The following is a 25,400-nucleotide window of genomic DNA, read 5'->3' as shown; positions in this document are numbered from 1 at the left end:
CGATAACGAGCACCTGTGATTGTTTGACTTGGTTTTAACACCTCATAGTACACGACGCCGAGATGGTCCCACCAAATGCAAAGGATGATCTTGAAGCCGTGAATATTCGGTTTGGTCGTCGACGTGGAAGCATTTCGTGGATATCCCCATGATTTTTTGCGTTTAGGGTTATCGTAATGAAGCAATTCTTCGTCCCCAGCCAAAATGCGATTCAGAAATCCCTTTCGTTTTTGCCTCTGAAGCAACTGTTCACAAACACCCAAACGCCGTTCAACGTCTCTTGGTTTCAGCTCACGCGGGACCAAGTTCCTCCTTTCTGAATCATGCCCATAGCCTTGAGACGTTTTGAGATGGCTTGCTGTGTCACGCCCACTAATCATGCCAATTCTTCTTGAATTTGACTTGTGTCTTCACTCAGCAATGTCTCCAATTCTTCACCTTCGAAAAAATTCTCTCTTCCACTACTATGCCGGTCTACGATCTTAAAATCACCGTTCTTGAAGCGTTGAAACCACTCACGACACCTTCTTTCACTAATAGCGTCCTTACCATACGTACTTGAGAGCATTCGATGAGACTCAGCCGCTGTTTTCTTAATATTGAATCAAAACAGTAACACCTCCCGCGTATGACGAGAATCAGGCTCGTAAACTGACATTTTCAATCAAGAGCAACTTTATGATACAGAGACAAAGGTTTCAATGAGGTTATGTTGACCGAGGCCCAAGCTAACTGTCTGTCGTCTGCGATCTGTTTCTTTCGAGCGCTACTTACCGTTGTCGCCACCTATCGGCAAACGGCGGAAGCAAAGTTGTACAGTTAGAGGCTATCTTCATGGGATTTCTTGGTAATTAACATAATTAGAAATTCTTCTATTGCCTTCTCGCCAGTGGGATTTACTATAACACTAGTATCATCTGCGAAAAGTACCAATTCTGTCTGATGACATTTTAGTGGAAGGTCAACGCTTATAGAGGGTGATTTTGATGAAAGGGTACAAATTGCTGGAAATGATCCCTGGGAGGATAAGAAGTAAAAAAAGGTCATACGGACATATAGCTGGGTGTGCTCCCAAGGAAGGTACACCCACTGGAAGGTGGAGGCAAAAGACCTTTGACGGTGACCCCCGTATCAGCGTTAGGCACGTGGCTCGCGAGCACGTGTTAGCCAGACGGCCGTGTGCAACATTCTCCGTGACAATGGTCACTCCGTATCACGCACAACGCCTCTAGACCTTATTACCCATGGACTTGCCTCCGCGGCGACGCTTTTGTTCGCTGGCGCTGGATTTCATGTGTCCATCCCATTCACAGGTGGGGCTACCTTTAGGAGTATTGCCAACCTTCATAATACCTAGCTGCAAGCTATGGAGAATCTGCATGGTGCGATGGTAACAAACCGTTGTTTCCCATCCAGCCTCAATGTACGGGTAGGTATTATTTGTGACCGTCTCATGGAACCAGTAATTTTTCCAAAACGCCTCATAATTGAGGCATTTCGCGACGTCCTTTTTGAACGTCGTAAGCTGCCAGTTACATATCTTTATGGCAATATTGTGAATGTAAAAGACTATACCAAAACGTAAATGGGTGAATCGGCAGTCGGTTATGGTTTATAGAACGGAGTTTTTTGCGGTTCTAGGAATACTTGAGTATTATGTCATACTAGTACGTGACGCTGTTATTGACGTTGTTAATTTCTTCTGTCAGCAAGTTATGAAGTTAAGAAATACCTAAAGGAAAAGGCATAGAAATATTTGTGAGAAATGCTATCAGCTGCATCACAGGCTCACATATCCAGAATGATAGATCTGTAGATCGTTGACGAATACAAATGTCTTGATTTGTCGCATGTACCGAAGATGGTATGAATTTAGAGGAATTCTTCAAGTCTACGAATACCTGTTGGGAATTTTAATTGTTGCGGAATCGGATTCACGGTTCGGCCACAGGAATTTCGTGAGTCAAACCATTACATAGTAAACTTTCATCTCTGTTACTCTGCATGATGATTTTCCATTTCAGCTTTAAGTTTCTTTTCTTCTTATCCTTTCTTAGAATAGTTTAAACAGTGTATTTGGTTTAGTGTCAGTGAAATTAAAGTTGAATCAATGTTAAATTCTTCAGTTGCTTGTCTTAACAAAAATAGCATTTGTTAACAGGGTAGTCATATGGGTTAGATTAAATATATTTTTGACTATCTCTTCTGTGATTAACTGGTTATTCTATTTCTACTTCATTTTTTCTATCAATTGAGACAGATAAAGTTTTTCGTTGAATTGAAAACATATCATTACGCATCTATAATATTTACTCAAAATTGTTCATTTACTAAGTAACATCGCAGTATTGCCTGTGAATGTCATCTTTGGCGGTATTTACTACGATGCCAATTTTACTTGTCCAGAATCATATGGAAATAGCCACTCATTAAAAACCCACAATCAAGTAAAATAAATCGCAGCTGATTTATTGCATGAGTCACCAATTGGATTAAGATTAAGATTTAACAATTACTATTCGTCAACCTGGTTCTGACGCTGCCGCTAATGTGAGTAAATTCCTGTCCACGACTACCAGGGCTAACGAATGTTGTTGTTGTTGTTGTGTTGTTGTTGCGGTCTTCAGTCCTGAGACTGGTTTGATGCAGCTCTCCATGCTGCTCTGTCCTGTGCAAGCTGCTTCATCTCCCAGTACGTACTGCAGCCTACATCCTTCTGAATCTGCTTGGTCTCCCTCTACGATTTTACCCTCCACGCTGCCCCCCCAATACTGAATTGGTGATCCCTTGATGCCTTAGAACATGTCCTACCAACTGATCCCTTCTTCTGGTCAAGTTGTGCCACAAACTTCTCTTCTCCCCAATCCTATTCAATACCTCTTCATTAGTTATGCGATCTACCCATCTAATCTTTAGCATTCTTCTGTAGCACCACATTTCGAAAGCTTCTATTCTCTTCTTGTCCAAACTATTTATCGTCCATGTTTCACTTCCATACTTAGCTACACTCCATACAAATACTTTCTGAAACGACTTCCTGACACTTAAATCTATAGCGTATATATTGGTGTAAATGTCATGTGTATTTACAGTGATTAGAAATACCGACTGAGACATAACTAAATACACCACTTAAGGCTATTTCAATCTTATTCCTACCAAAGATGCGAATAAAACAGTGCCCATACAATGAATAATATTATTTTTTATTTACCTGCCACTTACAGTTTCTGCGCATCCTGCAGCTGTCTCCTCTTCCCCCCCTGGAAGACGTTGCTTTGGCGGTACAAAGGATAAAGTGGCTACTATATGATACTGCAGCTGTTCACTGGCCTCCTGAATGTGAAGCTTAAACAGTAGTTCGGAAAGAGAATTTCCATTTGCCTGGTGTGTCTCATGTGTGCTTTCAATCATTGAAACGCATACTGCCAACATTTCTTCACCTTGAAATGTGTGTACCTCACTTGAAACCCAATTCCGATTGTCACTCTATATGACTTTTTCTTCATCATCCCCTCAGAAATCGTTTACTGCAGTTTGTTCGCATTTAGCGGAATCACCCCGTCTAAGAAATAAGAAATATTAGTGAACCCAAAACTGAACCCTGTGGGACTTCCTCTTTTTTTAAAAATTTCAATTTTTTGGCTTTCTGACCTCTCCCATTCAGCCTTTTCTGCACTGTAATGTCAATTGTGACGATACGAAAGTAAGGACAACACAAAATCCAGTACCCAAACGCAGAAAATCTTCAATCCATCCAGGAATAGAATATGGGCCCCTTTGCTTAGTAGTCCGCCTCGCTGACTGTGCAGCTACCAAGGCAAACATCCAGTAGAGCTTATTTCGTGCTTTTTGCGCTCACTGAAAGATTATACGAAACATAAATACTGGCAAGAATGTCGACATGGGAGCAACATGGACGCTCTTCAATGTGAAGACGTGCAGTAGGAGGCAGGGGCGATCGGCCGCCCGTGAAACCGGAGCTACCCCGCGTCTCATTACGGCGTCCGAGCGCCGGCCTAACGAGGCGCCGGGCGGTGGGTGCTTGGTCCGCTAATGGAGCCGTCTCCTCTTGTCCCAGCAACAGGTACCGGCGGCGGCGGCGGCGGCGGCGGCGGCGTGACTCAGTGGGGCTAATCTGGCCTCGCCTCCCACACACGCGCCGGCCGCCCCCGCGGCTATAATGAACTGGCGGCCAGGGGGAGCCCGCGATGAATGGCCGCGGGGGGCGCGCGATCGATAAATCAGGAAACGTTTTCTGCCGATACGGCCGGCGGCTTTAACAGGTCCTGGGCCCGCCGCATTTGCATTTAGCCTGCGTGCTGCGGGGAGAGGGAGAGAGGCGGCCCCTAAACGCTTCGACACGCTCACACCACAGGGGGAGCCGCGCAGTAGATCTGTCAGCCCGCTTCCAGGATCTCCAGCGCCCGTCACGGTTACGGCTGCCTCTCTCTCCGCGAGTTAACTCTCTCTTTTACGAGGATTTTAAGTATCGTATCAATTTTCTGGCGCTGTCAAACGCTCCTGCAAACTGCCGACAATTCGGCAGTAGTCCCACAGGCTTCAGTTTTGGGTCCACAGCTATTCATTCTACAGGGCTACTTTGTTAAGTAGAGACAAACTGCAGAAAACGATCCCTCAGACGGGAAAGTCATATAGGATGCTATACAACACGCACTGTACGGTAGAATGAGGAGTAAGTATGTAGATGTAGACAACTTGTGTTGAAAGAAGATCGGACCTGAATAGGTGATTCTCCTGCCACCAACATACATATTATGTAAGAACCACGAAGATAAGACACGAGAACCTACGGGTCATATGGAGGCATATACGCTACTGGCCATTAAAACTGCTACACCACAGAGATGACATGCTACAGACGCGAAATTTAACCGACAAGGAACAAGATGCTGTGATATGCAAATGATTAGCTTTTCAGAGCATTCACACAAGGTTGGCGCCGGTGGCGACACCGACAACGTGCTGACATGGGGAAAGTTTCCAACCGATTTCTCACACACAAACAGTAGTTGACCGGCGTTGCCTGGTCAAATGTTGTTGTGATGCCTCGTGTAAGGAGGAGAAATGCGTACCATCACGTTTCCGACTTTGATAAAGGTGGGATTGTAGCCTATCGCGATTGCGGTTTATCGTATCGCGACATTGCTGCTCGTGTTGATCGAGATCCAATGACTGTTAGCAGAATATGGAATAGGTGGGTTCAGGAGGGCAATACGGAACGGCGTGCTGGATCCCAACGGCCTCGTATCACCAGCAGTCGAGATGCAGCCATCTTATCCGCATGGCTTAAGGGATCGTGCAGCCACGTCTCGATCCCTGAGTCAACAGATGGGGACGTTTGCAAGACAACAACCATCTGCACGAACAGTTCGACGACGTTTGCAGCATCATGGACTATGAGCTCAGAGGCCACGGTTGCGGTTACCCTTCAGGCTGCATCACAGACAAGAGCGCCTGCGATGGTGTACTAAACGAAGAACCTGGGTGCACGAACGTCAAAACGTCATTTTTTCGGATGAATCCATGTTCTGTTTACAGCATCAGGATGGTCGCATCCGTGTTTGGCGACATCGCGGTGAACGCACATTGCAAGCGTGTATTCGTCATCGCCATTCTGGCGTATCACCTGGCGTGATGGTATGGGGTGCCATTGGTTACACGTCTCGGTCACCTCTTGTTCGCATTGACGGCACATTGAACAGTGGACATTACATTTCAGATGTGTTACGACCAATGGCTCTACCCTTCATTGGATCCCTGCGAAACCCTACGTTTCAGCAGGATAACGCACGACCGCATGTTGCAGGGCCTGTCTGGATACAGAAAATGTTCGACTGCTGCCCTGGCCAGCACATTCCCCAGATCTCTCACCAATTGAAAACGTCTGGTCAATGGTGGCTGAGCAACTGGCTCGTCACAATACGCCAGTCACTTGTCTTGATGAACTGTGGTATCGTGTTGAAGCTGCATGGGCAGCTGTACCTGTACACTTCATCCAAGCTCTGTTTGACTGAATGACCAGGCGTATCAGGGCCGCTAAATTGGCCAGAGGTGGTTGTTCTGGGTACTGATTTCTCAGGATCTATGCACCCAAATTGCGTGAAACTGTAATCACATGTCAGTTCTAGTATAACATATTTGTCCAATGGATACCCGTTTGTCATCTGCATTTCTTCTTGGTGTAACAATTTTAATGGCCGGTAGTGTAGGCAGTTGTTTTCCCTCTCTTTGTTTGCGAGACGAACAAGAAAGGAAATGGCTAATAGTGGTGCGTACCCACTAGAACAGTTCATATTGGGACAGCTTATGCTTAACTGGGTGGTAACGGGTTGGAGTTATTTGAATGGCTTTACAAATGACCATTGATATGGGCGAAACGAAAAACTTCTTACTCCAAGGTCAAATAGAAACCGAGCCCAAAGAAAGTTACAGCACTTCCCCGCTGTAACGATTTGTCCAGATCTCATCGAAACAAACAAATGCGACACTCATTGCAGTACAGCACAGAATAAGACTCAATGTCCAAGTTGACGCTGGTTCCACTCCTTGCAAGTCCAGTAATCTGTACACAACGGTTTGTAGTAACACTTGGCCTGCAACCTCTAGGCATTTCAGCTGTTGCCATTCTTCTATCCGTCAGAGCCAATGTGATACAGTCCTTCTCGAAGAACCGGTGCCTTCTCTTTTAGTCACAATATTTTCCTGAATCCATTTCGTTATCACTCCTGTAGTAATTAGCTACAGGCAACGTTCTTTCGGGGCTGTTAGTACCGGGTGATTATCACGAAGGTCCAGTCTGAGCTGTAATTATAGTATCGCAGCGAATTCCGGTAGACGTGCTAATGCGTTGATGCGGAACCAATTTACGCTGGAAACGAATTAGTTGCAGGTTTGGCCACTAGGTGCAAATCCGGCACTTTACAGTGTTTATATGACGCTATGACACCCAGGCCGTAATTTGAGAAGCCATAACATGAGTGAACAGTATGACTATAGAGGAGAGAGACCGTACACTGTTACTGAAACTGTTTTTTTTTTGTGAACGGCGGTGAATACAGTGCTGCTCTCAAAGAGTGTTGTCGACTGAAAAGTCTGAGGTCCGATGCCGTTAAATGATTTAAAGAAGATGATAAAGGAATTCGTAAACACAGATGAGCTTGGTGTGGCCCCTGGGAGAGGAAGACGTTCTATCCCGGTGGAAGTTATTAACGAGGTTGTTGCACTGCTGTAACTGACCATGAAACACGTTCCCCAGGTAATACTTGTGTTCGTACAACGCCACGAGAATTGTCCATTCCATGGTCAACAGTACGGATAGTTTTACATTGGCACCAGTACAAGATCCGGACTGTGCAGCAACTGAAACTTAATGAGCCGCAGCGACTTTCGGAATTTGCTCTTCGCTTTCTGGCATCAATCGACATTGATGACATGTAGCCAGACAGTATTATATGGAGTGACGAGCCACATTTCACACTACTGGGTGCTCTGAACGCACAAACTGCCAAATTTGGCGTACTTCTAAAACGCGTGTTGTTCACGAAGAGCCATTGCACTCGCCGTATATGATTGTGTGGTGTGGTTTTGTAAGCACCTTTAGTCTCGAACCGTTCTTCTTTGAAGAGAATACACCCGGAGGGCCTGTCTGTTGTACCGTGACGTCGGCAGGTTATCGAGTCCTCCTTGTACAGTATGTGATTCCTGCTTTGGAAGAGCGCAGCTGTGTGTAAATCAATGTTTGCATGTAAGATGGTTCATAATAAAAACAACATTAAGTCCTTCTCACATGTTTGACCTTTTCTGCCCACATGCCATTCCTAATCCTTTACATATGGAAGCATTTACGTACATCTTCCTTGCATTCACAGCGCCGGATTTGCACCTGGTTGCCATAATTGTAACTAATTTTTTCCAGCATAAATCGGTTCCGCATTAACATATTAGCACATGTACCAAGTTTCGCTTTCATACGATTATTACAGTCGACACTAGACCTTCATGAGTAGCAGCCCAGTTAAACTACCCGGTATAATGTCCTCAACGATTCGAGCTTTCTCAAAGAACGAAAGCGGGCGATAAGATGCACGTACTCTTCCTTTCGCCTTGGTGTGCAGCTGTCTCCATCTGAGAAGTTCCGGTAACGTTAGACACACGCAAAAACCATTACATACTCATACCATTCTTCATCCGAAGGAACATTTTTTTATTTTCATTGCGATAGGGTCTGCAGTTACGATGAATTTTTTAAATGGTTTTTTGATACTTTCAGCTGCCATTCTTTTTGCTTCATGTACGATTGTTCAATTTCGGCCTTTGACCATTTTCAAGTATTTTATGGATGATTTTTAGTAGTAAATTATGCTATGTATGTCGTTTCTCCTACGACTCCAACTTACGCTCATAAAATGAATTAGAGAGGTTTAACGCTATTTTAGGTGCACATTACATTCGAGCAATTGTTGCAACAAAAAGTTTTTTATTTATTCATTAATTTTTTGCTGCACAGAATGTGATGAATAATCTTGATGGAAATTTAATCACTATATCTGACAGGCATAGAAACATGGTGAAGGTGCACAACTATGCATAAATAATACACTTTGTTGCAGACGGTTTAAGTGTTCTGGCGGAAGAGTTACTGAGACGAATGAATTGCCTACTTAAGCAAGGCATACGGCTTGAAGTAAAGATAGTGGTATCCTCAACCAGAACGCAGCACTCCTTTATTAGACATTCTCCTGTCGAATGTTATATATTCTTGCCGTTGTTAAACAATACAATGATTTACCCTTCCAGTTGTTGAGAGACCCACACTTTAGCGTGGACTCCAAACCATTGTACACCTCGACATTTCGCACACTGACGACACTCCTTTCCGTAGGTGAAAGGAACTCTAAGTCACAGAAAAAAGTTCTTTATCTCACTTGGCATCAAATATCGAGCCTTCATCCTATTAGTCTGGCACTTGCAGACTGGGCTGTCAAGACACTCGGTGCAGCTGTCGGAAAAAAAAACCTTGGCTCTACGGAAGTGAAATATACGTATTTAATGAGATCAGATATACGTATTTAATGAAATCATAGTTTTTGACAGCGACAATCTTGCAGTAATGCTTCTCGGATATTTTTCCACATCAGACTTCTCGTATGCAGCTTTCGATAACATTCTCTGTGGCCAACGGCAGAAGTTATCTGTAGATCGTGTGGTACTTTATTTAGTTGACCGATGTACACTCTAAGACAAAAAACAAGATGCACCCAAAGGAATTATCTGAGTGAGGTGGAAATCGGTAGTTAAGATGTTCATGTACAGACAAACAAATGATTCCAATTTCAGGAAAACTGGATGATTTATTCAAGAAAAAGAGCTTCAGAAATTGGGCAAGTCAGTAACACGTTGGTCCACCTCTGGTCCTTAAGCAAGCAGTTATTCAGTTTGACATTGATTGATAAACCAGACGTTGAAAATACCGCTACAGTTGTAAGCTTCTTTTATTTAACACACGACCGGTTTCGGGCTCTTCTACGTCCATCTTCAGATGTCGTAAATTTGTGCTGTGAACCCGAGCGCCGTGGTGGATGTGTACAAGACGCGGTGTGCTTCCAACGACCGCAGAGCATGGAGACTCCATGCTCTGCGCTTATTGATAGCACACAGCGTCTTGTACACATCCACCACGGCGCTCGGGTTCACAGCACAAATTTACGACATCTGAAGATGGACGTAGAAGAGCCCGAAACCGGTCGTGTGTTAAATAAAAGAACCTTACAACTGTAGCGGTATTTTCAATCTCTGGTATAATGCCCAGTTCAAATGGTTCAAATGTCTCTGAACACTATGGGACGTAACTTTTGAGATCATCAGTCCCCTAGAACTTAGAACTACTTAAACCTAACTAACCTAAGGGCATCACACACATCCATGCCCGAAGCAGGATTCGAACCTGCGATCGTAGCGGTCGCGCGGTTCCAGACTGTAGCTCCTAGAACCGCTCGGCCAACCCGGCCGGCAATGCTCAGTTGCGGATGTTCCTCCGACAGGATTGATAAACTTGTTGGATGTCCTACTCATGGATATTCTGTCCACTTGGCGAGTTAGATTCTCAAAATCCCGAATTGGTTGAAGGGTCCTGTCCGTAATGCTCCAAATATTCTCAATTGGAGGGAAATCCGGAGAACTTATTGTGCAAAGCAGGATTTGCCGAACACAAAGATAAGCAGTAGAAAATCTCCCCGTGTGCGGGCTTTCATTATCTTGCCGAAATGTAAGGCCAGGATGGCTTGTCATGAAGGGTAACAAAACGGAGCATAGAATATTGTCGAAGTACCGCTGTGCTGTAAGGTTGCCATGGATGATAACCAAATGGGTCCTGCTATGAAATTAAGTGGTACTCCAGAGCATCAATCCTAGTTGTCAGGTCGTAAGGCGGGCGACAATCACGAAGGTATCGCCCTGTTCTCTAGTGAATCTCCAGACACGTGTCCACTGGTTATCAGAGCTCAGTTCAAAGTGGTGGGACTCATCACTGCAGGTAATTCTACTACAGTCAGTGAGATTCCAGGCCGACTGTACCCTATTCTGACACCACTGCAAATGGGCTTGTTAGTGTACAGAAGTCAATGGCAGTCGGCGCAAGGGCCTTCGTGAGCTCAGCCTCCTTTCTTTTAGCCGCCTATTGATGGTCCTCGTTGTGACTGAAGCACCAATTGCACATCGGATCGACGCCAGCGATGAGTACGCTGCTCTGAGTGTCTCTCTGACGATTGCTTGGTCCTCTCTTTCTATCCTCTCTCCAGGTCGACCGCTTCCTTATTGACGCTGCGTCCGGCCATTGTGCACCCATTCCTCCCAACGTTGTCGTATAGTTGCGTCGATCGTATTCAAATGTCGAGCGATTCGCCGATTATTCAAATCAGCTTCCTTGAGCCAGACTACATGTCCTCTCTCAAACGCTGACATCTGAGTATATTGTTTACACGTCTGTCTTCGATCCTTAGTGTCCAACTGAGTACACGGAATGAGATTCGAAAAGACTTTATTCACTGCTATCGAAATGTCCCCTGTTTACTATTCTTGCCAGCTGTATGGTGAAAATGCGCTGCAGTATCACATATTCATCAATCGACAGCGAGAGTTTACAATTTTGCGCTTTCCATCTATACCTGTATGAATATCAGTTTGTGAGCAATATGCATAACTCCTTCGTGGTGCATCGTTTTTTTGTCTTAGAGTGTACATGTCAAGTAGCAAAATTCATTCACTTGCATTAGTATTGTACTAATAACCCCCAACCATCGATTCTTTAACGAATGGAACTCTGATGTATAAAACAGCTCCAGAGTATGGATATTTTTCAAATTAGTTAATGTGTCACGTATTTGACGTTAAGCATGTAAGTGGCGGAAAGCTTAGGAAACGCTTGAAATTATGTGTTAATTTTGTTGGAAGTCGCTAAGTGCTCTCATTCTGAAATACTGCATGAATAAAGGATGGGTAACCCGCACGCCGTCATCTGGGCAGCCTCGAGACATATACACAATTTCTAACGTTAATGCTTAACTTATTGTGTTAAATCTTTAACTTAAGATTGTACGAAGGTAATCCCAAGGGTAAGGTCTCCTATTTTTTATAAGTACATAGATTTGTTTATTTCTACAATGGTTTTCATCAGTTTACAGCTTGAACATTTAGCTATTTTTCGACATAATCACAATTTCTGTCGATGCATTTTTGTAGACGCTGTGGCAGTTTTTGTATGCCCATGTCATACCAGCTCGCCGCCATGCTGTTCAGAAAGTTATGAACCTCTTCTTTCACCTCGTCGTCGGGGCTGAATCGTTTTCCGGCCAAAAGTTCTTTTAACCTAGGGGACAGGTGATAGTCACTGGGCGCCAAGTCAGGACTATAGCGTGGGTGGATGGGTGATTATGTTCCACTGAAATAGTTGCAGGAGAGCAACGGTTTGCCGAGCGATGTGTGGACGAGCGTTGTCATGGAGAATGTGTATGCCCTAGCTCAACATTCCTCTTCTCCGGTTCTGAATTGCCCGTTTCAGTTTTTTCGGAGTCTCACAGTACCTGTCAGCGTTAATTGTGGTCCCAGCGATTCAGCTTCGACGACGAGGTGAAAGAAGAGGTTCATAAGTTTCTGAACATCATGGCAGCGAGCTGGTATGACATGGGCATACAAAAACTGCCACAGCGTCTACAGAAATGCATCGACAGAATGGTGATTATGTCGAAAAATAGCTAAATCTTCAAGCTGTAAACTGATATAAACCATTGTAGAAATAAACAGGTCTATGTACCGGGTGATCAAAAAGTCAGTATAAATTTGAAAACTGAATAAATCACGGAATAATATAGATAGAGAGGTACAAATTGACACATATGCTTGGATGACATGGGGTTTTATTAGAACCAAAAAAATACAAACGTTCAAAAAATGTCCGACAGATGGCGCTTCATCTGATCAGAATAGCAATAATCAGCATAACAAAGTAAGTCAAAGCAAAGATGATGTTCTTTACAGGAAATGCTCAATATGTCCACCATCATTCGTCAAAAATAGCTGCAGTCGAGGAATAATGTTGTGAAGAGCATTGTAAAGCATGTCCTGAGTTATGGTGAGGCATTGGCGTCGGATGTTGTCTTTCAGCATCCCTAGAGATGTCGGTCGATCACGATACACTTGCGACTTCAGGTAACCCCAAAGCCAATAATCGCACGGACTGAGGTCTGGGGACCTGGGAGGCCAAGCATGACGAAAGCGGCCGCTGAGGACACAATCACCACCAAACGACGCGCGCAAGAGATGTTTCACGCGTCTAGCAATATGGGGTGGAGCGCCATTCTGCATAAACATCGTACGTTCCAGCAGGTGTTTATCAGCCAGGTTGGGGACGATGCGATTCTGTAACATATCGGCGTACCTCTCACCCGTCAAGGTAGCAGTTTTGCTGTCCAGCGCCATCTGTCGGACATTTCGTGAACTTCGTTTTTTTTTGTTCTATTAAAACCCCATGTCATTCCAAGCATGTGTGTCAATTTTTACCTCTCTATCTTCATTATTCCGTGGTTTATTGGGTTTTCAAATTCATACTGACTTTTTGATCACCCTGTACTTATAAAAAAATAGGAGACCTTACGTTTGGGATTACCCTCGTAGCTCTCAATAAGTAATTAAAACATTTTTTTAATTCAATCAAGTACTGTGTGAAATACTAAAAATCAAATGTTTGTTGCATATAAGCCGGCCGAAGTGGCCGTGCGGTTAAAGGCGCTGCAGTCTGGAACCGCAAGACCGCTACGGTCGCAGGTTCGAATCCTGCCTCGGGCATGGATGTTTGTGATGTCCTTAGGTTAGATAGGTTTAACTAGTTCTAAGTTCTAGGGGACTAATGACCTCAGCAGTTGAGTCCCATAGTGCTCAGAGCCATTTTTTGTTGCATATAGAAGTCGTCAGATAAGTTGTTTGGAACATGGACTCAGTGTCCGGGTTCCAGTCCAGTTTTAACCGTTTGGTCACTACGTGATCCTCAAAAATGTTCAGGTGACCTCCTTCAGGTTTGAGAAGCTCTGCTTCAGACGGTGGCGTTGTCGCACTGCTTCGCTATCGGGCCGCTGCCGGAGTATTTACGGGGACTGCGCGTATCGGCAGTGTTGGGGAATGCCTCGCTCGGTTGCCTGCTTGCCAGGGGCGCGGCGCCGCCGACCACTTTGCGCCGCAGCTGACTGCCTGTACCGTAGCAGCGCTAAACCGCTTACGCCATCCGGCGAGCGCCAGCCGAGCGTGCAAACCGAGCCGCGCTAAGCCGGCCGGTTTGTTTCGCAGTCCGCATTTGCGCCGCGGATGAGCGCGGCCACGGCTAGCTGGCTGACTGCCCTCATCGCCGGCCGTATCCGATCAAGCGGCTGGCTGGCCGCGCCGGGGGCGTCTCCGCTCTGCCAGCCATCGCCTTCTGCTGAAGCCACGGCCGGTTCACTGTAGCAGGCGCGGCACACGATCCCTTCGTGAAGCGCAGACAGTTCACTCGGCGGAAGAAACACGGTGGCGAGTTTCCAATTACACCCACTATTATAAGAAATCATTTGAATAAATTTAACTTTTAATATAACACCTTTTTAGATCTAATTGAAAAGTGTAAAATAATTTCTTCATCTACATCTATATCCACATCTACACGGTTACTCCGCAATTCACACTTAAGTGCCTGGCAGAGGGTTCATCGAACCATTTTCATACCACTTCTCTACCATTCCACTCTTGAATGGCACGTGGAAAAATGGAACACCTAAATATTTCCGTTCGAGCTCTGATTTCTCTTATTTTATTATGATGATCATTTCTCCCTACGTAGGTGGGTGTCAACAAAATATTTTCGCAATCAGAAGAGAAAGTTGGTGATTGAAATTTCGTAAATAGATCTCGCCGCAAAAAAAACTGCCTTTGTTTCAGTGACTGCCACCCCAACTCGCATATCATATCAGTGACACTCTCACCCCTATTACGTGATAACACGAAACGAGCTGCCCTTCTTTGTACTTTTTCGATGTCCTCCGTCAATCCTACCTGGTAAGGATTCCACACTGCACAGCAATATTCCAGCAGAGGACGGACAAGTGTAATGTAGGTTCCCTGTTTAGTGGGTTTGTCACATCTTCTAAGTAATGGCTTAATGGCTCTGAGCACTATGGGACTTAACATCTATGGTCATCAGTCCCCTAGAACTTAGAACTACTTAAACCTAACTAACTTAAGGACAGCACACAACACCCAACCATCACGAGGCAGAGAAAATCCCTGACCCCGCCGGGAATCGAACCCGGGAACCCGGGCGTGGGAAGCGCATCTTCTAAGTGTTCTGCCAACAAAGAGCAGTCTTTGTTTCGCCTTCCCCACAATAGTATCTATGTGGTCTTTCCAATTTAAGTTGCTCATAATTGTAGGTATTTAGTCGAACTGACAGCCCTTAGATTTGTGTGATTTATCGTATAACCAAAATTTATCGGATTTCTTTTAGTACCCATGTGGATGGCCTCGCACTTTTCTTTGTTTAGTGCTGATTGCCACTTTTCGCACCATACACAAATTCTCTATAGATAATTTTGTAATTGGAATTGACTGCCTGATGATTTTACTCGACGGTAAATTACAGCGTCATCTGCAAACAATCTAAGAGGGCTGCTCAGATTATCACTTAGGTCATTTATGTAAATCAGGAACAGCAGAGGGCCTATGACACTACCTTTCAGAACGCCAGATATCACTTCTGTGCTACTCGATGATTTACTGTCTATCACTACGAACTGTAACCTCTCTGAGAGGAAATCACGAATCCAGTCACACAACTGGGACGTTACTCCATATGCACGCAACTTGATTAATAGTCGCTTGTGAGAAACGGTATCAAAAGCCTTCTGGAAATCTAGGAATATGGAATTGATCCGAGATCCCTTGTCGGCAGCACTAATTACTTCATGGGAATAAAGAGAACAAGAACGATATTTTTTGTATCCGTGTTGGTTATGTATCAATAAGTTATTTTCTTCGAGGTGATTCATAATGTTCGAGCACAGTATATGCTCCAAAATCCTACTGCAAATTGAGGTCAGTGATATGGGTCTAAAATTCAATGGGTTACTCATATTTCCTTCCTTGAATATTGGTGTGACCTGTGCTACTTTCCAGTCTTTTGGAACAGACCTTCTAGTCTCATACGGATAATTCTGAAAAATCTGTGATTCTGCATCTCTCTGTCCATCCCCTCCTCCATCACTCTGTGTCCATCTGCACCTCCCTCTTTGTCCACTGCCTGTTCCTTCTCCTTCTCATTCCATTTCAGCCACCCACCTCTCTGTCCATCTCCTCCCCCTGTCTACATTCACCCAACTCCTCCTTCACTGCTGTCTCTGTCCATCTCATCCCCCCACACTCACTATCCATCTCGTATTCCCCCTTCATCCATCTCCTACTCCCCATTTCCCGGCTCAGCCTTGCCAGCATTCTCATACTACCATCATTGACCGCATATGGCAACCTAGTTGTGAAGTGTCATAAACATTTCCCACCTCTACTGAACAAACCTACAGGAAACAAAGTTAATATTAGATCGTCATCCAGTTCTGTGCTATGTTTCAAATTTCAAATCTCATATAATAATGTTTTCATGCTGTTCTTGGTTTGGTCATTTTTGCACGTAAAAATTAATTGATATAATGTCCACCTGTTACGAAAAACACTGTTTTTTCGTGTAGATCCACAGTTTTGAGCATTTTTGTGCCATTTTATTAGCTTTTCTTTGTTTGAATGTGTAAAATTTACCCTTTATCATGAGAGCTCCACCGCCTGCACTGTTTGATGTGGTCACACATTGTCATCCATGAAAATGAAGTCAGGGCTGAATGCGCACATGGACTAGTACAGTCACAACGTTGACCCATGAGTTTTCAAAGATATGGAGATGACTATGCCCCTGTATCACTACGCTTCGCCTTACCGTAACACCTGGACCACCAAACTAATCATGTTCTAAAATGTCCCTGTGCACATTACGTGTTTCCGCCTCCTCCATATCAGACTAAATCCTGCATTGTCTCGTGGTCCAGGTGTTATGGTGTGTGGAAAGATAATGTTGCATGGACACATTGAGCTCCAAGTCATTGAACACAGCTTCAGCAGTCAACGCTGTGACGCTCCTTCCCCATGTGGCTTTTTCCACAGGTTTATTCTGCTCTGTCTTCATTTTTATGGCCGGCCGATGTGGCCGAGCGGTTCTAGGCGCTTCAGTCTGGGACCGCGTGACCGCTACGGTCGCAGGTTAGAATCCTGCCTCGGGCATGGATGTGTGTGATGTCCTTATGTTAGTTAGGTTTAAGTAGTTCTAGGGGACGGATGACCTCAGATGTCCCATAGTGCTCAGAGCCATTTGAACCATTTTTTTTTCATTTTTGTGGGTGACAGTGTGCGACCACATCGAACCGTGCATGTGGAAGACCTCTTGGCGCTGGAGGGTATTCGGCGAATGGGCTCGTCTGCGTGTTCCAACGACTTAAATCGCATCCAGCACTTATGGAATGCATTTGGGAGACATGCTCATATTGCAGCCCGTCCAAACACACACCAATGGCCGTCTGGCAGTTATGAACCACGCTGATGGAGGAATGGTCTAACACAAGAACGTCTTACCAATCTTACGGCCAGCATGGGAGTACGTTGCAGAGCATGCACTGCTATCTGTGGTGGTCACACGCCCTGTTGAGAACCATGTCTGGCCGGTTTTAATGTCCACGGCACCATCATAGTGTAAGACGTCATGGTCTCCTGACCTTCATTGCTTACATATTCCGCCCTCACGATCATATTCCGCACATCAAGACGCTTCATTCGAACCCAAACTCGATAAGGTAAAGTCAATGTTGTATGAATTCATGTAAACGATAGGCAAATAACTAATAGATCGCAAGTGCGCACTGTGGTTGAAATACTCGAGGCTGGCGTACACACATACATTCCAGAGACGACGGTCACAGGAGCTTTTAGTTCGAGAGAGGCAACCGCACGCCAGGAGGCCGGTCCCAACCCATCTACGTCGGCCGGTGGAGGCCCGTGGAGCAGACAGCGTTCGCCCGAGGGAAAGTAGGAACGACCCCGTGTTCGGATTAAAAGTAAATTCCGCTACATTGTGTGGGAGCGGCCAGCCTACGCATTCTTTACACGTAGCACGCAGTTTCAGAGATTTTCACAGGAAGACAGCAAACGCTAAACGCCGACACTACAGATTTCCGGATTGGTCGCCTTAAACAAAACATCATTCTCCCGTTTTAGAAGAGCAATGCTGATTGGCAGACGATATTTCTGACGCCTTGAGCTGAAGGAGTAATGGAAGACACCGAAGGATATACCCCTTCACGTCTGGCCGTTCTGTTGTCGCTCTTGGATCGAGGAACAAGTCTCTCCTCAGTACTTCACTGCGAGAGCACCTCTGTCGAGAGCGAATCGAAGTGTGACTCTCTATATTGAGTCCTTGCGATTAAGCGTTGTTCACTGTGTTGGCCGACACACTTATTGTGCGGTGTGAATGGACAGAGTTACAGTGAAACGCCTGCGAGCGAATTTTGAGTGGCATCGCAGTGGACTGGTTATCTGACTGGTGTACCACGCCAATAGTTAGACCAGGGGCGGATAGGAGTCCTTGACTTCATCAAGGCGTAGGGAGAGTTTGATTGGCGAAGGTCAATCCAGATAGAACGAGAGTTATCTTATTTGTCAGCAGCGAGCGGCGCAGACAGCAGTCATCGCAGCTTACGGTATTGTGCGCTACAGCTCTTGTGAGCCCCACATTTCCTCCACAACAGTACACTTCACTGCATTTCACACGCGACAGCCTCGATCGTACCTAGCAACATTCGAAAGGATAATTATTCAAGTTGAGTAGGCGCGCCTCTCAGCCATTCTGCCAAGTCAACAAGCATCTTAAACTTCGTATAGACATTTCATTAGCGAATCCTATCCTTGAGAGGTAACTTCACATTCCGAAAAGAACTAGGATATAACTTGTTCAATTCATAACTAAAAGTGCAATTGTGATTTCTCAGAATATTTGCAATATAAATAATAACTTTCCTTCGTTTCATGTGTTTATTACACTAACTAGCACTCCTCCAGTACCCAAGTATCTCACTAGTTACGTAAGAAATTTTGTGAATTTTTGTGTCATTTCCTTACAGCAGACGACTCCAGAAGATATTTATCGCTGAAAGTTTTTCAGGCATTTCTCTTTAGAACGTTAGGAGCGTCTGTCTGACTTCTGTAGTAGTTTGGGGGTGGAAATAGAACTTATGACAATGTTCCTCTGTACCTTTCCCAAGACCATCGATGCTTTCCAGACGGAGCTTGTGAGTCCAGACACTCGCTCCAAAGCTTGCTACCCGCGCAAGTAAGCTTGATTACTTTCGATGGGAGATCAAAGATTATTATTTATTCGTATAAGATTAAAGTTTCAATGCTCATCCTCTCATTATGCCAGTCAAAGGTATCGCCCACATTCTGCCGTTTGACATTCTAGCCATTTATTTCTAGTCTAGGATTGCGTAGAACATGGCCTTTGAACAGCATGAAATTTGATTTCGCTGGTGCTATTGATAACCTGGTCTGAATGTATCAGTTTTTAAGGCACTCTATGACCACCACGGCCCTATATTGCATTTGTCACCTCGAGTTGGACTGCACCAATACGAGCAATTCGTCTGCATAATCGACGGCTGTCAGGACGGCTGAATATTGCAGGTTGGACAGCAACGGCTCCATGTTGATGTCCCAAAACACTGAGCCTCAGACTGTCTTTTGGGAATAATTTAGTCACCCTCTTTGTGACAGAACGCCCTGGCGACGCCGGCTCCCCCGCATCTGTCCTCGAAGTAGGGCCTCAGACACCCGATGAGTGGCTGAGGGCATTACATCTCGCGCAGACGAGAGAAAAGCGACTGCCACCGTGAATTGACTATTAAAGGCTTCCGCGGTGTCGACCGCTATCCCGGTTACACACTTACACCCTGATGAGTGGAAAGGCTGTTCGACTGACTGACAACGTCCTCAGTGGACCTTCCTTTGGGAACGTGACTTGCAACTCATTCATGGTGTACATTCCTCTATGGTTAGTCAGCCGGTCATACAATAGCTTTCCTGAAGTCTTTCCTAGCATTTATAAAAGGCAAATAGGTCAGTAAGAGACTTAAAGGGCCTATATCAGGCCTTTCTTCAGTGTGACTGCTTTGGCTTTTTTAGAATTCTTAGGGAATTTTTGCTGCTCCATGCAAGGGTTGTGCAATGAAGTGAGCATCGGGGCCAGTTTCGGTGCTGCAGGTTGTAGCACCTAAAAAAGAGTTTCATCTCGTCCAATTTCCCTGCTGCTTCATTAAATGATAAAGTTGTTATAATATGAGTCCTGGAGAATTTCTGTAATCCGCACCAGTTCTGTTGTATCACTTGCTTGATGATCGTCCGGAAGACGGACGTCTAGTTATATGTTTGCGGTTCTTCATCAGTCTTTGGTCTGATGTCCTTGGTTCACTTCGCTTAAAGTGGAAAGAACAGTTGGGGGCTCTTATTTTTTCCCTAACCATTCCGTACGGGATCCTGCACGGATAAAGACAAAAATTCACTTTTAGAAACGTGTCCCAGCTTCCTTGTCTTTTCTCGTTGATCTCTTTGTTTGTTGCCTTATGCTTTCTATAGACTTCCAAAAGATATCGTCATTATTCTGGCAGAAAGCTCAGCTGATACTGGAAGTTTACCAGGAGTCTTTGTAACTAATTCTCACAAAGTGACAAAGATGTGGCGTTGCCATGACTAAAATATGCCTAATCGCCCAATATAAAGTTAAAAGGCACATTCTGGAGCACGAAGAGTGCACTCAAACACTTCGTTTAACGCCTGACACAAGGAGACTCATCATTACGATCGTAACAGCATGCTGCGTTACACTGGTACATTTCTACCACTTTGTATGAATTGGTTACGAGAACTGCTGGTGAACCCGAAGCTTTTCATTGAGAAAGAAACCAGCTGTGGCGTTCTAGGCGTACCTAAAACACGTTTGTGGTGCTCTTTGTTAACATTTACGTCATTCAGCTGTGGAGCACAAAATGTCAAAGTTACAAGTTTCGTCTTTATACTTGCATGCTACGAATATGTGCAGTTCAAGAGATGCACCACTTAAAATATCTCTCCAAAACGAGTCGTTTTTCTTACGTTTGCTTGAAAACAAGTATCGAGGAAGATGACGTCAACAGATAAAACTGTTACTAGCGAGTGCAGATCAGAACGTTATCTAAAAATTCCAATGAGCCTTGCGCCGGTCTTAACGACTTCAGTGGTCTGTTCTTCGCAATTAAACCACATTAAATTACTCTCCAGATACAATATTCTCCCCTTCATCAACCTAACTTTATTGGCATGGGTAAGATATTTCGCAAGATGAAAAGATTAGTGTAAGATAAAAATGGATGGAGAGGGACAGCTACGCATTCGAATTACTGATGAGGTGATTAAAGAAGTTGGAGAAGTGTGTGCGTGAATGCGTAGGCTTAATAAAATATGCTCGACGAAAGAGTATGCTTATAAACCTTTGATCTAATAAGAAAACAGGACGACGTAGGATTGAAACGGCGACGGTTGATGCGCATGTCGAGCCAAGTATTTTGTGTATTCAGAATGGAAAAGTAGATCGTGGAACGCCACGCAGTAGAAGGCTTGATCTCGGCAGCCAGAACGGGGGAAATCCGCTTATCGTTAGAGGCAGAAGACGATAACGACGATGATTTATTCAGTTAGGCCGGTAGCAGTAGGAGTAGGGCTTCCTAGACAGGGCCGCAAGTCCCCGCAGGGCGCGGAAGTTGCGCAAAGGGCCGGGCGGGCCATTGTATGGGGAGGGGGGATGAAGGGACAGGGAGGAGGGTTGGAGGAGGGGAGGTTTGGGGGGGGGGGGCGGTCGCAGCCCCAGCCATCCACTTTGCGCGCTCCCTCCGCTTTCCTTTGTCGCGTCTCCGTCGTCATAATGTCTCGCCGTGCTCCGCTGCCTCGCAGCCTACAGAGAGGTTTATTAAAGCTCCGAACGCATCTCCGCGCGGGCTTCGCACAGAGACTCGGCCGACACACAGCAGGACGGATCGATAGCTCGAAAGTTGGACGAAAGTGGGAAACCTGTTCTGCATTGGACTGTGTGCTCACTACCTCACACTCTCTTACACACATTACTGTCTATAATTTTGGAAAGAGTCTTGACTGTAGAAAAAAGTGTCAGTTGCATTTACCTAATGTTAATGTTGTTAGCGCTAGGCCTCTGTTTAGTGTGAGACTAATACCTTGCTGTATATCTCATTGCTCATCTCACTTCTGCCGTGAATGTTGTCTGATGCTGATTTACAAATGCTAACAACTTTAATTTTAAATAAACGCCATTCAGATTCCTTTTTTTTTTTTTCAGTCAACAACGTGGAGTGTCACACATGTTAGGGTACAATGCTGGGATAAGTGAATTACGTGCAGCAGTCCACTAAAGTGTTAACCAAGCAAATCAAATTTGCAGCCAACTACTCCCCTGATACTGTAGTACCCAATATCACGAACAATTCTTATCTCTAATGTGTTCAACTTTCGTATAGGACACATCAGAGCACCATTCGGTGTTCCTCATGCTATTCATCAAACAATTTTTCTATATTCAGAATGAGATTTTCACTCTGCAGCGGAGTGTGCACTGATATGAAACTTCCTGGCAGATAAAAACTGTGTGCCAGACCGAGACTCGAACTCTTGAGCACTTGCGTGAGAAAGGCAGAGGTCCCGAGTTCGAGTCTTGGACTGGCACACAGTTTTAATCTACCAGGAAGTTTCATATCAGCGCATACCCCGCTGCAGAGTGAAAATCTCATTCTGGAAACATCCCCCAGGCTGTGGCTAAGCCATGTCTCCGCAATATCCTTTCTTTCACGAGTGCGAGTTTTGCTAGGTTTGCAGGAGCTTCTGTAAAGTTTGGAAGGTAGAAGACGAGGTACTGGCATAAGTAAACCTGTGAGGACGGGGCGTGAGTCGTGCTTGGGTAACTCAGTTGGTAGAGCACTTGCCCGCAAAAGGCAAAGGTCCTGAGTTCGAGTCTTGGTCCGGCACACAGTTTTAATCTGCCAGGAAGTTTCAATTTTTCTATATTGTTTGACCCATAAGAGAGTGGGCGCACTAGCCTGCTGAAATGTCTCAACTATCTGAAATTATGTAAGTGACTTGAAGACGCTTAAACAGACTCAAATTTACATTCTGTTGGGTTTATCTGTGCAGGTTGTAATACACTCACTCATTCTCACATTACAATATACTGAGCATCATTGTTACATAGATACCAAACTGATATGAAAACATGACTGCAGAAACAACAATCAATCCATAGTGGCTGCATGTATATATGTCTGTGTGCATGTCCAGCATCTCCTCCTAAACCACTAGATCAATTTCATTCAAATTTGGTACACATACTACTTGCCATCTGGGTATCAGCACGGTGGGGTTTAGAACCTATTAGCTCTCATAGGGGCGAAGCGATGGGCGGAAACGACTTTCATCACCTGCATAGGCCACCCTGCATGACAAGCATGTTGTGTGGGAGGTATCAGCATGGATTGTAAGAGATACACTTGTTGCTGGACATGGCCAAGCAGAGAGAGGTGGAAGTAGGAGATGGAAAGAGGGAGAGGGGAGTATGAGATGGACAGAGAAAGGAAGAGATGCACAAATAGGTAGGAGTAGGAGATAGATATGGAGAGAGAGGGAGGAGAAGATGGAGAGACAGAGTGAGTGGGAAGGAGGAGGTAGACATGAAGATGAGAGGATGAGGTGGACAGAAAGAGGGGGGAGGAGGAGGTTGACAGACAGATTGGGGGTATGAGAAGATGGAAAGAAAGAGAGGGGTGAAGAGATAACAGCAGACATAGAGAGGGGTGAGGAAGAGGTGTGTGCAATATACATGCCAAACAAGTATGCATGTAAAGCCATTGAATGAATGCTAGTTAAGGTCTAAATTGTGAGAGGATGTACAGTCCATAAGGAATAATGATATACAACAGATTAAACACAAAGCAAACACCATGAAGGTAAAATGAGAGAGATTGGAGCTCACACACAGGCGTACCAGCCATCCTTTTTCCTGCACATCATTCATGACTGGAACAATATGGGGGGTCGAAGTGACAATGGTTCACAAAGCACCCTCCGCCACACACCATTAGGTAGTTTGTGGAGTATAGATGTTGATAGGCTATTGTAATATTTATTGTGTGTTTGGGGCATATTTTTTTATAATTATCAAACTAAACAGATGCTAACATAACACTCCCTCCCCATGGCCCCCCAGAAACAGAGGTCAGCATCATCTTCAAAATTGTACTTTATCAGTTGTTGATATTTTTATGGGGGGTGAAAAATGTAACGTTTAGGGAGAAAGGAGAGGAAAAATTATTAATGTTCATACGGAAAATATTAATTAAAAATGATTGGCGTTTAATCAATGTTTATACCAGAGAAGGGAGAATTAGTAAAAAAAGAAGAACTAAGGTAGTACAAACACGATGAAGTTGTCACAATGTTGAAGAAGAGAATATTGAGCTTTGCTGGTCATATAATAAGAACGCTAAACAGTCTACATTGTATTGCACTCTCTAGAAAAATAGATGGTGTGTAAGAAAGAGGAAGGCATAGACGTATAGGATGGGTTAACATCCAGAATGTTGGAGGATGAGGGTCCTGTCCCCCCACTCTGGCCCCCGCCCCATGCATTATACAAGAAGAATTGGAACAAAGGTAAAGCCCTTCCATATAAGATGAGATTTCCATGCATTACAGTCTTCGGACATACACATCCATGTAGTTCTTGCACATTTTCTGATATCATCTAACAATCTCTCATTAGGTCACTATCTCGATCTCTTCTTATATTTAAGAATCTATAAAAGTAGCTTCTTCGTCCACCTACTACCCATTTACCTGGCTACTTGTTCCGTCTAACTGCATTTCATTTCCATTACAATTGTAAGTACCACTGCCACTGTTGCTTGGTCCGCGAATTTGTTTTCCAGTCTCTCCCAGTAATTTCCAATATGCGGCACTCCATTACTCTCTGAACGTCCTTAATTTTTTTAAAAACTTTGTTAAAAGTTGTTCATTGTTTTCATATTTGTGACCGATTGGCGTCGTACTAAGTGTCTACCACCAGACAGGTTGTTTGGCGTAGCAGGATCATTCCATGGATATGGACGTAACATTTTTTCAGTTGACATTGAAGTATTAATATGAAAATAAAAATAAAAAAATTAGACCTGAATATGAACAACATACAAAGAATGTTTGATGATTTGAGTTGTGTTGATCTGTCACTAAATAATGGAACAGGAAGTGTTACAGGCGTAACAAAACCTTCACTTTTCATGGAATGACCTAGCGATAATTTGTTTTATAAGCTACTGTTCAGAATTATGATGGAAAATGGAAATGATCGTACGGCATTATTGGCCGGGAGGCCCCATTCGGGGGAGTTCGGCCGCCGTATTGCGATTCCGTTTTAGGTGACGCCACATCGGCGACTTGCGAGTCAATGATGATGAAAATGATGATGAACACACAACACGCAGTCCCCTGCCGGGAATCGAACCCGGGCCCCCGCGTCGTAGGCGGAAACGCTACCTCTACGCTACGGAGGCGGACAGAATTATGAATAAAATTCTGCTAACAACATTAGGTAACTGAATATCACTTTCCTGTAGCTTAAACGAGTTAAGTAGCGCACACCAGGGAAGTTCTGAGGAGTCCTGAATGTACCAGTCCCATATCTA

At 44.6% G+C, this 25,400-nt stretch overlaps 1 protein-coding gene and 1 non-coding gene across 2 annotated transcripts in view; both read right to left on the bottom strand.

Moving 5' to 3' along the window:
- LOC126473730 (protein Skeletor, isoforms B/C) overlaps nucleotides 1-25,400 on the bottom strand; it is a 676,647-nt gene that overhangs the window by 277,176 nt on the left and 374,071 nt on the right. The window lies entirely within an intron of this gene.
- On the bottom strand, nucleotides 25,198-25,268 carry Trnar-acg (transfer RNA arginine (anticodon ACG)). The gene has a single exon. It is a non-coding gene; the product is annotated as a tRNA-Arg (tRNA).

This window comes from Schistocerca serialis, chromosome 4, assembly GCF_023864345.2.
Source record: "Schistocerca serialis cubense isolate TAMUIC-IGC-003099 chromosome 4, iqSchSeri2.2, whole genome shotgun sequence".
NCBI classification, from domain to species: domain Eukaryota; kingdom Metazoa; phylum Arthropoda; class Insecta; order Orthoptera; family Acrididae; genus Schistocerca; species Schistocerca serialis.
The sequence above is the reverse complement of the archived record's forward strand: the minus strand, read 5'-3'. Positions and strand labels throughout refer to the sequence as shown.